The sequence below is a fragment of the Pongo abelii genome, chromosome 8, assembly GCF_028885655.2.
Source record: "Pongo abelii isolate AG06213 chromosome 8, NHGRI_mPonAbe1-v2.0_pri, whole genome shotgun sequence".
Classification (NCBI taxonomy): domain Eukaryota; kingdom Metazoa; phylum Chordata; class Mammalia; order Primates; family Hominidae; genus Pongo; species Pongo abelii.
In genome coordinates this window covers 106,618,017-106,632,041 of record NC_071993.2, presented here as the reverse complement: position 1 = coordinate 106,632,041, position 14,025 = coordinate 106,618,017, and the positions used below count along the sequence as shown (strand labels likewise).

Genomic DNA, 14,025 nt, shown 5'->3' with positions numbered 1-14,025 from the left:
TATATATATACATATATATATTTTTCTCTTTTTTTTTGAGATGGAGTCTCACTCTGTCTCCTAGGCTGGAGTGCAGTGGCGTGATCTCAGCTCACTGCAAGCTCTGCCTCCCAGGTTCGTGCCATTCTCCTGCCTCAGCCTCCCGAGTAGCTGGGACTACAGGCACCCGCCACCATGCCTGGCTAATTTTTTGTATTTTTAGTAGAGACGGGGTTTCACCATGTTAGCCAGGATGGTCTCGATCTCCTGACCTTGTGATCCGCCTGCCTCGGCCTCCCAAAGTGCTGGGATTACAGACGTGAGCCACCGCGCCCGGCCTAAATATTTTATAAACATAAAAAGAATGATAATGATAATAAAATACGTATAGGGTATAAAGAATAACAATAAAACAAACGCCTGTGTACCTACCACCAAGTTTAAAAAATAAATTATACTTTTTAAAAATAATAATAATTCTTCTTGGCCCCTAGGACATTAGTATTTTGTGTTGGAATTTTTTCAGATTCTCATTCCAAGATATCTGGCTGGCTGACATTAGGAAGATGAAATAAGTAAAGGTGTTCCATGAAACATATCAAGGTTTGAATCTCAGCTCTATTGCTTTCTATGCTGTGTGACCTTAGGCAAGTTAATCAACTTCTCTCAGACTGTTTCCTCATCTGTAGAACAAGGAGAGTGAAGGGTATCTACACTCACAGAGATCATACACATAGCAGAACTGTGCTGCCACTGTTAACAGAATAATCACTGGGAAAGCAAATAGTAGAAGACTCTGAGGAAAAAGGCTTAAAAGTTCAGAAAATAAAGACTAAGAGTTGATTAAAATACTTCTGAGCACTTGGCCGGGCGCAGTGGCTCACGCCTGTTATCCCAGCACTTTGGGAGGCTGAGGTGGGCGGATCACCTGAGATCAGGAATTGGAGACCAGCCTGGCCAACATGGTGAAACCCCATTTCTACTAAAAATACAAAAATTAGCCAGGCATGGTGGTGGGAGCCTGTAGTCCCAGCTACTCAGGAGGCTGAGGCAGGAGAATCGCTTGAACCCGGGAGGCGGAGGTTTCGGTTTCGGTGAGCTGAGATTGTGCCACTGCACTCTAGCCTGGGTGACAGAGTGAGACTCCGTCCCAAAAAAAAAAAAGCTATCTGCCCGCTCATCCAACATTGTCTTTAAAGCCAACTCCTAGATCTCCAAGGCTCTTACACAGAACCTCTCAGAACCAGCTTTTGTGATGTCTGAAGCTAACGGAATTTGGAAAGCCTTCTTTTAAAAACAAGATTCAGCATTACAAATAGAAAAAAAAAGCCCATGTAAGTGAGAGGCTTTAAGGTATAGGGATCATTAGCTTCACAGTAAACCCACCCCCAATCAGAACAATAAACCACGCATCACCCTCCTGAAACCAAAAAAATACAAAAAAAAAAGAAAAAAATATATATGTATATATATAAAAATTGTAGAAAAGAATAATTATTGTTTTTATGAATTACATTTTTAGTTAATGCAATTCTAGCAATATAAATACAAAACAAAAAGCAAAAAAGCAAAACCAAAAAGCCCAATCAAAAATATCACCACCCAGGCCAGGTGCAGTGGCTCATGCCTGTAATCCCAGTGTTTATTGGTGATTTCACATTGTTAGACAAACCACACTGTTCCTTATTTGGGCAGAAAAGCAAACTTGATAAAAAGAAGTGCATGTAGAAATAATTCTGAAATAAAAAAGTAGAGTACCTTTCCTATATTACAATGCAAAATGCATTTTTTTTAAAAAGAGAAGAACAGGGAACTGAGCTTCAATATAATGTTGTAAATTATTACTGCGAGTAGGGGTAGGTAGAACTTTTTTTCTGGATCTGAAATTGTTGTGAGTTGAGGGAAATGAAGCAGATGGTAAAAATCTGTTACATAACAGAAAGTTTCTAATTTCCTAAAGATTCCATTTCACCACATATCTTCCCATAAATCAAATCACTGAGCTGAACTGGGCTAGAATCCATCAATCAACTAGCAACAGCTCACTTCTATCATATGAGAGCTGGGCAAAAGTCTGGGTTCAAGTCACAGAACTCTTGCAAATACTGACCTCACAAAAGGCCAAAGATAAAAAAGAAACAGGCAAGATAATCCACCCCCATTCCAAAGTGACTTTTCATTTCCAATCATAGCAATCTTTCTATTTCACATGCTTCAGAGAATCTTCCTGCTTTGCTTCTCTGAAAACCACCCACTCTGCTTGTCTCTTGAAAGATTCTGGATCCCATCCCCTTCGGCATAATGAATAACTTTTTCTCTAGTGCACTGGTTCTCAAATTTGGGGGCCTTAGGACTCCTTTATAGTCTTAAAACTTATTGAAACCCAATGAGCTTTCATAGACATAGATTATATCTATCTATATTTACTATATTAGAAAATAAAACATAAAAATGTTAAGTATTTATCATTTCATTTAAATAAACTCATTACATATAAATATATTTTTATAAAAATAAGCATATCTCCTAAAACAAAAAAATAGAAGAGTGGCATTGTTTTATAATTTTGCAAATATCTTTAGTAGCCAAACTAACAGAAGACCCTAGATTCTCGCATTTACTTCCGTATTCAATCTGTTACAATATATCAAAACAATATTGAAAATTTTCATTTTCAATTTTCACACAAATTGAAGTATTTGTGTGAAAATCCAGCCTCACACAGACACACTGTTGGAAACAGGAGGAGTATTAAACAGCCCTTTCAGATCATTCTGAATACTCTTCTTTGATACCATACTAAAACTCAACAAGTAGCGTTTCTTAAAGATTAGTCGCGATTGGGCACAGTGGCTCATGCCTGTAATCCCAGCACTTTGGGAGGCCGAGGCGGGTGGATCATGAGGTCAGGAGATAAAGACCATCCTGGCAAACATGGTGAAACCCCGTCTCTACTAAAAATACAAAAAATGAGCCGGGCGTGGTGGCAGGCGCCTGTAGTCCCAGCTACTCAGGAGGCTGAGGCAGGAGAATGGCATGAACCCGGGAGGCGGAGCTTGCAGTGAGCCGAGATCACACCACTGCACTCCAGCCTGGTTAACAGAGCGAGACTCCATATCAAAAAAAAAAAAAAAAAAAAGATTAGTTGCAATTGGAATCTAAACCCCACCCCACCCCCCCAAAAAAAGATGAGTTGCAATTGGAATCTAAAACCCTATCTAAAAACTTTTCATACTCCGTTACATTAAAATCCATTAAAAAACAGGTTTACCATGCACTTTGAATGGCTGTTATCCAAGCATGATTTCATAACATCATCTATTAGAAAATAATTGGTTCACTGAGTTATGCAAATCTTCCTAACATTGATACATTTCATTCTACAATCCTTAAAAAAAACACACACATTCATTAATATCACTACCAATCTTACTCAAAAAGTCTTTTAAGTATTGCGAAGCTATCCAATTCACAGTGGCAGATATAGTTTTCCAAAATACTAATTTTCACTTGGAAGTTCAAATTTTAACATTGGCAATAAATACTGAAAACTGTTGTTCATGAAGTGACAGATTTATTTCATTCATTTTCAAGGAAATGTCTATAAAATACGCAAGTCTGAAACCTTAGTTTTTCTGGCAGTCATTCTTTTAACTAAAAATAGTGTTCCATGATAAAAGCAGCTGGGTTTACCTCATAATTCAAAAAACTGCCCAAGTGCTTTTACTCTAGACAACTTCAGTATACAGCAAAAGTGCTTAATACCTATTTCCCCTTTCATCACATAGAATATTGAAAAGATATTCATAAGTGGAACTGAATCTTTTCTTCCAATGCAATCGTGTGGCAATGAAGAATATAGTAACTACTCGTACAATGTGGTGCCTCTATCTTGATTTGCACTAAGGCATTATTAGCAGTTTTACCTGCCATTGCTTTTGCACCATCAAAGCAAGTATCAATCAACTCAGTGAAAAAGGTAAAAAACATGACAACAGTCAAGAGATGGAAGCGACCCAAATGTCCATCAACAGATAAATGGATCTACAAAATGTGGTATATACATACAATGATATATTATTCCACCTTAAAAAGGAGGAAATCCTGTCACATGTTACTACACAGATGAATCTTCAGGATATTATGCTAAGTAAGTAAGCCAGGCACAAAAAGACAAGTACTGTATGATTCCACCTATATGAGGTATCTAAAGTAGAAACAGAAAATTTAGTGGTAGTTACCAGCGGCTTGCTGGAAAGAGAGAGAAAAGGAGAGTTCATTAATGGATACAGAGTTATGATCTGCAAGATGAAAAAATTCTGGAGATCTGTGTCACAACAATGTAAATATACTTAATGCTACTGACTGTACACTTAAAAATGGTAAATTGTATATGTTTGAACCATAGTTTTAAAAGGCAAAATAACATTTTAGTATTATTATAAAAATAGTTTCACCCTCACAGACTCCCAAAAGGGTCTCAGAGACCCTCCAAAGGCCACTAAACACTCTTGAGAACCACTGTTCTAATACAACCTTCCTTTTCTCTTTAACACCCATCTGCTTCTCTACCTACTCCTTCCCCTCTCCTGTCTCCTTGGACATGGCTTCTCAGTTCTTAAAAAGCCTCTACTCAACAATGCTGACTGGTAATACCCAGAATGATTTGAAAAGGCCTCTTCCTTCTGTTCTAAAATGTGGACGTCAATATTCCCTGTTTATATTTCAGTATGAGCCCCTAAGATTTCTTTCATATTTGCTTGCTCTACCAGTTTAGACCATAAGTTTCTCAAGAACATTTACCTTATCTATAGTACCTTGATATTGTCACAGAGTTTCTCATGTTTCTCCGCCCAAAAGATGTATCAAATAGTATTGACTGGTTTGGTCCTAGAGCTCACAAAATGGAGCTGTTGGTCTGTTAACTCCTCCATGTCTTTGTACAGCTCTACCCAAAATCAACTGGTCTCTTTCTTAGAAAGTTTTAATTGCTTTACAAATAAAGTATCTTGTTATCCTCTCTGATTCCTGCCAAAATAAGCAACCTTACAGCTCCAGTTTTGGTGCAACTCAACTTTTCTTTCTCTTCCTTTCGAAGTCTCCATGTGTGCTTTGGCTAAAATGTCAGCTGACCTTAGATCACTAAAGAGGAAGACAGGCCTAAATGGCATTTATGCAGTGGAAAGTCTCCATTTTTCTCATTGTGTATATAAACGAGTAACTAAAGAACAGTTTTCCCCTCTGGGCAGTAACCATATTACCTTTTTCTGGAACTCTGACCTCTTATGACCTAATCAGGCTTCTTACACTTTCAACCAACTAGAAGCCTTCCTCTATTTAGGCTCCTAACATGAATGGATCACTAAACCTTTCCTGCATTTTTTCATATATAATTTTTTGTTTTTTGTCATATATAATTTGTAGCCATGGCCTTAGCCATCATGGTCAATTACTTGCATTGCTGGACCCTCCTGTTTTGCTGATGCCACACTAGCCAATCTCTAAAGAGGACCAAAAGCCCAAGAGAAAAGTCTCAGAAGCCTTGGCATCCCTCACATCCACCTTCCCCAAAGAGGTCTGATTCACTATCACACATACTCACCCCAATACCATACCCACACACACTCCGCCTCTGTTTAAGAAATATGGTTTCCTTCTAGTCACTGCTGAGTCAATGAAAAGAAAGTTACCCACAAATATATCACCCAAGGTGGAATTGGAAGACAATGGCTTTTCACTGCCATTATCCTGAAAGCATTAACAGCATTAGAGCTGTAACTAAGCAAACCATTACCTAGCTTACAAAATCAAAACTAATTATACCACTTTAGAGTTCAAACAGAGCTCAGTGATGGGCCAAAAGTCAATTAAAGTAGCCCCCATGAGTATGGGGCTAGTAATTCTTTGCTGAATGTCATCATACTCCTCAACTCTGTTCAAAGCTCAGAACCAAATATAATGATATTATAGTTAAAGTAGCTGTGCATGACTGATGATAGTAATACATACCCAGAAAAGTATATTGTAAGATTACTGCTTACTTCCTAACAAGATTAATCAGAGCAGTCAGGAACATCTATAATTTTAAGTCCTGCTCAAAACACCATTAAGATCAAATAAATGGGCTGGGTGTGGTGGTTCATGGCTATAAGCCAGTACTTTGGGAGGCCAAGGTGGGTGGCTTGCTTGAGCTCAGGAGTTTGAAACCAGCCTGAGCAACATGGCAAAACCCCATCTCTACAAAGAATATAAAAATTAGTCGGGTGTGGTGGTACTTGCCTTTGGTCTCAGCTGCTTGGGGGACTAAGGTGAGAGGATTGCCTTAAGCCTGGGAGGTTGAGGCTGCAGTGAGCTATGATCACACCACTGCACTCCAGCTTGGGTGACAAAGTGAGACCCTGTTTCCAAAAAAAAAAGATCAAGTAACTGAGTAAATGTGGGACAGACACAGTGGCTCATGCCTTTGATCCCAGCACTTTGGGAGGCCAAGGTGGAAGGGCTGCTTGAGGTCAGGTGTTCAAGGCCAGCCTGGGCAACATAGTGAGACCCCTGTCTCTAAAAATAAAAAAAGAAATTTAGCCAGGCACGGTGGCACGCACCTATAATCTCAGATACTAGGAAGGCTGAGGCAGGAGGATGGCTTGAGTCACTCTATAAATAATAAAATAAACGTGAATAAATGCTTTCAATTTCACCATCAAAAATCTCTGAACTGTTCTACTGCACATAAGAACCTAATCATTTCATCTGTAATGCTAAAGAGCATTCTAACCAAAAGTAATGCTTCTCTTTGACTCGCTTTAATTAAACAGAATTGAAACACCTATGGAAGGCCAGTACCAAGCCAATTGCTGACACAGAACCTCTCATTCAGTTATTTCCAGATGGTAAAGGAACATGAAGGTGCCGCCACCTTTCAATAGCTACAAAAGACATTCTTCAGACAATAGTTCAACCAGACAAAATTTTACCCACTAATGAAGATAACAGTGAGGCTACCAAAAAGTGAACAATATTAAACATGAATGTGAAAAAGGAAAGGTATTAAATAGAACATTTAAGAACAGTTTACCATAGTGTCTTGTACACTATGTATACATGCTAGAAGTTCCTCTTACACAGTCATGCACTGCATAATGACGTTTCAGTCAACAGCAAACCACATGTACAACAGTGGTCCCATAAGATTATAATGGAACTGAAAAAATTCCTATTACTTAATGACGTCTTGATGATCCTGACCCTGTGCAGGCTTAGGCTAATGTGTGTGTTGCTGTTTTTATTTCTAACAAGTAAGTTTTAAAAGGAAAAAAATTTTTAAATTTTTAAAAATAGAAGAAAACTTATAGAATAAGAATATTATAAGGAAAATATTTCCCTACAGCTTTACAATGTGTTTGTGTTTCAAGTTGTGTTAGTCCAAAACAGTCAAAAAGTTTTTAAAAATTTCAAAGCTTAGAAAGTGGAAAAGTTACAGTAAGTTAAGGTTAATTTATTATTGAAGAAAAAAATTTTAAAATAACTTTTTAATAAATTTAGTGTAGCCTAAATGTACAGTGTTTATAAAGTCTACAATAATGTCCTAGGCCTTCACTCACCACTCACTCACTCTGAGAAACTTCCAGTTCTGTGAGCTCCATTGATGGTAAGTGCCCTATACAGGTGTACAATTTATTTTATTATTATTATTATTATTATTATTATTATTTTTGAGACAGGGTCTTGCTCTGTCGCGCAGGATGGAGTGCAGCGGAGCAATCATGGCTCACTGAAGCCTTGGCCTCCTGGGCTCAAGTGATCCTCCCGCCTCCACCACCCAAGTAGCTGGGACTACAGGCATGCACCACCACACCCAGCTAATTTCTAAATTTTCTGTAGAGATGAGGTTTCACCATGTTACCTAGGCTGGTCTGGAACTCCTGGGCTCAAGAGATCTGCCCACTTCAGCCTCCCAAAGTACTGGAACTGCAGGCATAAGCCACCATACCAGATCCAATTTATCTTTTATACCATATTTTCACTGTACCTTTTCTATGTTTATATATGTTTAGATACACAAATACTTACCATTGTGTTGCAGTTGCCTATAGTATTCAGTGCAGTAACATGTGTACAGGTTTGTAGGCTAGGAGCATATACACTACACAGCCTAGGTGTGTAGTAGGCTGTACCATCTAGGTTTGTGTAAGTATTCTATGATGTTTACACAATGATGAAATCACCTACTGATGCATTTATTAGAACATATCCCAATCATTATATAACACATGACTGAATGAAAAATTAATAAATTTTAACAATTACCCAGCATCCACAGCAGAAATTAAAACATGGTACACTTAGCACTGTCAACAGAACTCTGTGAAATGATCAAAATGTTCTGTATCTGCACTGTCCCATATATCCACATGTGGCCACTGAGCATTTGAAACGTGCCCAGTCCAAGTGAGGAACTGAATTTTGTTTCATTTAGTCTTAATTAATTTAAATTTAATTACCCACTTGTGGGTAGTGACTACCCTATTTGATACCACAGTGTAGACACTCGATAATTGTTGAATAAGTAAACAGATAAATGAATAAATGGATATTAGATATGTATTAAGTCTGAAGAAAATATTGGAGCATGTCTTATGTGGCACATGCCAGAAAAACAGTTGATTAAAACACACATCTCGGCCGGGCGCAGTGGCTCACGCCTGTAATCCCAGCACTTTGGGAGGCCGAGGCGGGTGGATCATGAGGTCAGGAGATCAAGACCATCCTGGCTAACACGGTGAAACCCTGTCTCTACTAAAAATACAAAAAATTAGCTGGGCGTGGTGGCAGGCGCCTGTAGTCCCAGCTACTCGGGAGGCTGAGGCAGAAGAATGGCGTGAACACAGGAGGCGGAGCTTGCAGTGAGCCGAGATCACGCCACTGCACTCCAGCCTGGACGACAGAGTGAGACTCTGTCTCAAAAAAAAAAAAAAAACAAAAAAACACACACACATCTAACACAAGTATTATTCTCAAAAACAGGTCTCCTGTGCATGTGTAGGGTCAGGGGATATGTGCTAAATCTCTGCACCTTCAGTTCAAATGAGCTATAAAACTAAAATGGCTCTAAAAAAAGTTTATTAAAAAAACACAGTTTTGGATTCTATCCTTACTGACACCCCATCTCTCTAAATTTACTTTTTTTGTATCAAATAAATTCTAGTTTTGATACAAACCTCCTACTTTCTCTTTCCAGAAGCAATATGGATACGTGTTCACAATAAAGAAAAAAAATGTAAATCTTTAGTTCTGGAACTACTGAGAGAAAACCCCTTGACAGGCTTCTAAAGTCCTGGTTAATATCCCCTGAGAAGTGATATGTTAAATTCCACCAATGCCTAGAAAAAGTTCACATTGAAATATCTGTTTTCAATGCAAAAGTAATTAAAATATTTTAAACATTAACTGCTTTCATATATATTAAAATACAAAGATGCAATGTGCAAGAGAGACTATCATTTCTAATTAAAGCAATGCCTTATTTGTCAAGACCATAAAACAATGAATGGGCCTGGGACAGTGGCTCACATCTGTAATCCCAGCACTTTGCGAGGCCAAGGCAGGTGGATTGCTTGAGCCTAGGAGTTGATGACCACCCTTGGCAACATAGGGAGACACTGTTTCTACAGAAAAAAAAAAAGATATATAAAATAAAATAAAGAATGAATGTAGTGTTCCTCTAGGCACATTTTCCTGATCAAAGGTTTCCAAACTTGCTCCCATGAAGACACATGTAAGTGGGTTCCTGGAAGACAGCACACTTTCTGAGGGACACCACAAAGTACTGATGTAATTTCACTGTGTGAATTAGGAACAATTTAAGTAGAAAAAATATGTCTATATATGAATATAATATAAAAAATCACAACTACAGGCACTTGTCTTAAAACTTTTTTAAGCTGTTAAACTAAGGTAGTAAGTGTTTCTACCAATTCCCAGTTACTTGCTTAATCATTTCATCAAAATTTTAAATAGAGATTATAATGCCCATTATCTTCAATGTATATTTTCAGGCAGAGAAGAGAATTGGAAAACAGAAAAATCAAGATTATTTCAAATAATAGATTGACATTTGATTAGTCAATCAATGCACCTGACATTCCTAGATGCTCTACTCTTCTTATGCAAATGACAAGACTAAAAGACAGCTATTTTTATTCTCACTTTATATATAAAGAATATAAAATTCCAGGATATTAAGAAACCTGCCCAAGATTACCCAACTAGCAAATGATGGGCTGATTAACTCTAAAATTAATATTCTTTCCCTTACCTCACAATACCTCCTTAAGTAAATGTAACCGAATCTTAAAGCAGTTTTTCTCAACCCGGGTGGTATATTAGATTCACCTTGAGAAGAGTCCCAATCATTTGCATTTTTTTAAAGGTCCCCAAGTGATTTAGATACACAAAGGTTGAAAATCTCTGATTTAAAATTATCATTAATGGCCAGGCGTGGTGGCTCATGCCTGTAATCCCAGCACTTTGGGAGGCTGAGGTGGGTGGATCACATGAGGCCAGGAGTTCAAGACCAGCTTGGCAAACATGGTGAAACCCTGTCTCTACTAAAAATACAAAAATTAGCCGGGCATGGTGGTGCGCACCTGTAATCTCAGCTACTCGGAAGGCTAAGGCATGAGAATCGCTTGAATCTGGGAGGTGGAGGTTGAAGTGAGCTGAGATCGTGCCACTGCACTCCAGCCTGGGCAACAGAGTGAGACTCTGTCTCAAAAAAAAAAAAAAAAAAAAGAGATTACCATTTCATTAACATAAATTTTTAGACTATGTAATAAAACAGTTTTAACAACATATGTAGAACTGTTTACCATTATAGAAACTGTCTGTAGAAATTTTGAGTTATTGAGTCTATCTTTATTAAATTTCCTCTCTCCTGCTTCACTGTCAAGATGCCAGATATAACTGATTATTGTCATAATGTGCCCACATCTAACAACACACCCCACCCACCATTCCAATTTGCTGTTATCTACTGTGTTCTGAGACAAGTGAGAACCATGCAAATGAGAAAGTGTGTAAAATAAAAGCTAACAGGCTTTATGTGAGAGCCTATCTTATCAGTCAAGTACAGGTGCTTTTAGCACATGAACTTAGTGATATCAAATTTGGTTGCTCAAGAACTTCTTCTGTTTAATTTCTGATTCTTAACTTTGTTGCTAATTCTTAACCTTGTACATAGTTCCTGATTCTTCACTCCTGATTCTATACAACCGTATCTAAACTATTATCTCACTGGGAAATAATTTTTCCTTTATGCCTGCCTCTCTAACTAGATTACGAACTCCTTGAGTTCAGGGGCTATGTTTAGTCATCTTTGTACGCCAGTGCTATCATAGAGTCATGGACACAGCGAGCCCTCAATAAATGTTTGCCTCTTAAATGACTCATGGAGGCTGCCCTGAGTGAAGTTTGATGACAAATGGTCATTTGTGGCAATATATACAGAACCTTTCATTAAGTAACAATGAGCTCTGAGCCACAGCATTCCAGGGTGTTAGGACTTTGGTGAAGTCGCCACAATGGCACAGTCTATGTGTTCCTCAGCTCTATTGCTAACTTGTTTCAATTAATTCAACCTACCAAGTATTTATTGGCTCTGACCACTTGGGATACAGTGATAGACAAGAATTATCAGATCGCTCTGCCTCCCACATACATTTAAATGCTTTTACCTCTCTCCATCCTCTTGCAGCCACAACCATCTCTCTATTGAGGTACAGTCGTTGACTTACAATGGTACAACTTATGATTTTTCCGCTTTATGATGGTGCAAAAGTGATGCACATTCAGTAAAAAGTATACCGTGAGTATCCACACAACCATTCTGTTTTTCACTTTCAGTACAGTATTCAATAAATTACGTGAGATATTCAATACTTTATTATAAAATAGGCCTTCTGTTAGGTGGTTTTGCACAACAGTAGGCTAATGTAAATGTTCTGAGCACCTTTAAAGTAGGCTAGGTTAAGCTATGACATTTGTTAGGTTAGGTGTATTAAATGCATTTTCAACTTATGATATTTCAATTTACATAACCCATCATAAGTCAAGGAGCATCTCTAGTTCAATTACTCTTCCTGCTTTCTTTTTTTATTCCTCTCCAATTCTTTTTCCACAGTCCCACCAAAGTGAGCTTTCTTCAAGAAGCAGTTCTGGCTGGGCGCGATGGCTCATGCCTGTAACCCCAGCACTTTGAGAGGCCGAGGCAGGTGGACTACTTGAGGCCGGGGATTTGAGACCAGCCTGGCCAACATGGTGAAATCCCGTCTCTACTAAAAAATACAAAAACTAGCTGGGCATGGTGCCACATGCCTGTAATCCCAGCTACCTGGGAGGCTGAGGCAGAATTGCTTGAACCTGGGAGGCGGAGGTTGTAGTGAGCCGAGATAGCGCCATTGCACTCCGGCCTGGGTGACAGAGTGAGACTCTGTTTCAAAAAAAAAAAATTAAAAAGCAGTTCCAAACTTTTCATTCTTCAAAACCTTTCAAAGCCTTCCTTCTGCCCTGAGAGTAATGCCTAAACCCTCTAAAATAGCTTAACAGACTCAGCTTGATCTAGCTCTCCAGCCATACAGCTCACCATTCACTCCCTAATTGTCTTTAGCCATATTAACTAACCTACATGAAAGTCCATAATTAGACCATGTCGTCTTCAAGTGAGAAACTATGCGCAGGTCTGTCAAGAAAATTCCATAAGCATTAAACAAACTCAAATTATGGATTTAGGTCTCCAAATTTAGTATATTTCTTAAGGGCAGTTGTTGATTACTATAATCATCCAAACAGTGTTTCCTCTTCTGGAAAGGAAGAGAAAGTTGAGGCTGGCATGGTACTCATGCCTGCAATCCCAACACTCTGGGAGGCCAAAGCAGGAGGATTGCTTGAGCCCAGATGTTCAAGACCAGCCTGGGCAACATAGTGAGACCTCCATCTCTCTTTCAGTAACATTTAAAAAGAAAAAAAAAAAAAAAAAGAAAAGAAAGCCAAAAATACGAATGAATAGGGCTGCTAGAAGAAGGCAAGGCTGAAAACGTAAGCTTCTTGAGAAAATGTACCAAAGTCTCTGTATCTGGTGTCTCATGCCTATTATCGTCTGCACATAGTGGCTGCTCAAATTTTTGTTGAATGAATGAATGAATGATGAATGAATGAATGAATGACCAAAGTGAATGGGAAATGAGAAAATCTGGGGACAGAATCCAGAAATAAAAAGGAGGGTAGGCATGTGTCCCAATTCTGACCAAAAAAGATTCCAGGAAGTGGTTGTTAGAGGTTTCTGGCAAGGCTCTTCTCATTCTTAGAAAAGAGTCATGGAAAGCCTTTCTGTCTCCTACGGAACATAAGTGAATATATATGTTGCCCTGGTTGCTACTGTCTGCTGTTTTTCTTCTCTTTTTTTTTCTTTGAGACAGGGTCTCACTCTGTCCCCCAGGCTGGAGTACAATGGTGTGATCTCAGCTCACTGCATTCTCTACCTCCCCAGGCTCCAGTGATCCTCCCGCCTCAGCCTTCTGGGAAGCAAGGACTAGAGGTGCATGCTACCATGCCTGGCTAATTTTTGTATTTTTTTGTAGACACAGGGTTTCACCATGTTGCACAGGCTGGTCTCGAACTCTTGAGCTTGTGCAATCCACCTGCCTCCGCCTCCCAAAGTGCTGAGATTACAGGCGTGAGCCACTATGCCCGGCAGTCTGCTGTTTTTCAACCATTAAGTAAACTGACACTGTGGACAACAGACAGGAGAGACAGAGCCTCTCATCCTGTCAGTTGAACTTGTAGTCCTTCTACCCCTGGACTTCCAGGTATGTGAGCATTCTTATTGTTTAAGTCAATGTAGGCTGTTATTTGCAGCCCAAAGCCTCTTAACTAATACATACCTGAGAAGCAATAAAAAGAAAATTTAGGCCAGGCATGGTGGCTCACGCCTGTAATTCCAGCACTTTGGGAGGCCAAGGTGGGTAGATCACAAGGTCAGGAGATCGAGACCAT

The 14,025-nt window shown here is 38.9% G+C and overlaps 1 protein-coding gene across 5 annotated transcripts in view; it reads right to left on the bottom strand.

The window, feature by feature from the left end:
• The window catches only part of ENTPD7 (ectonucleoside triphosphate diphosphohydrolase 7), a 52,093-nt gene that overhangs the window by 32,740 nt on the left and 5,328 nt on the right, over positions 1-14,025 (bottom strand). The window contains exon 2 of one of the 5 annotated variants that reach the window (XM_054521819.2): positions 10,623-10,740. The gene's annotated coding sequence lies outside the window, so the exon portion shown is untranslated. 5 annotated transcript variants of the gene reach the window in all.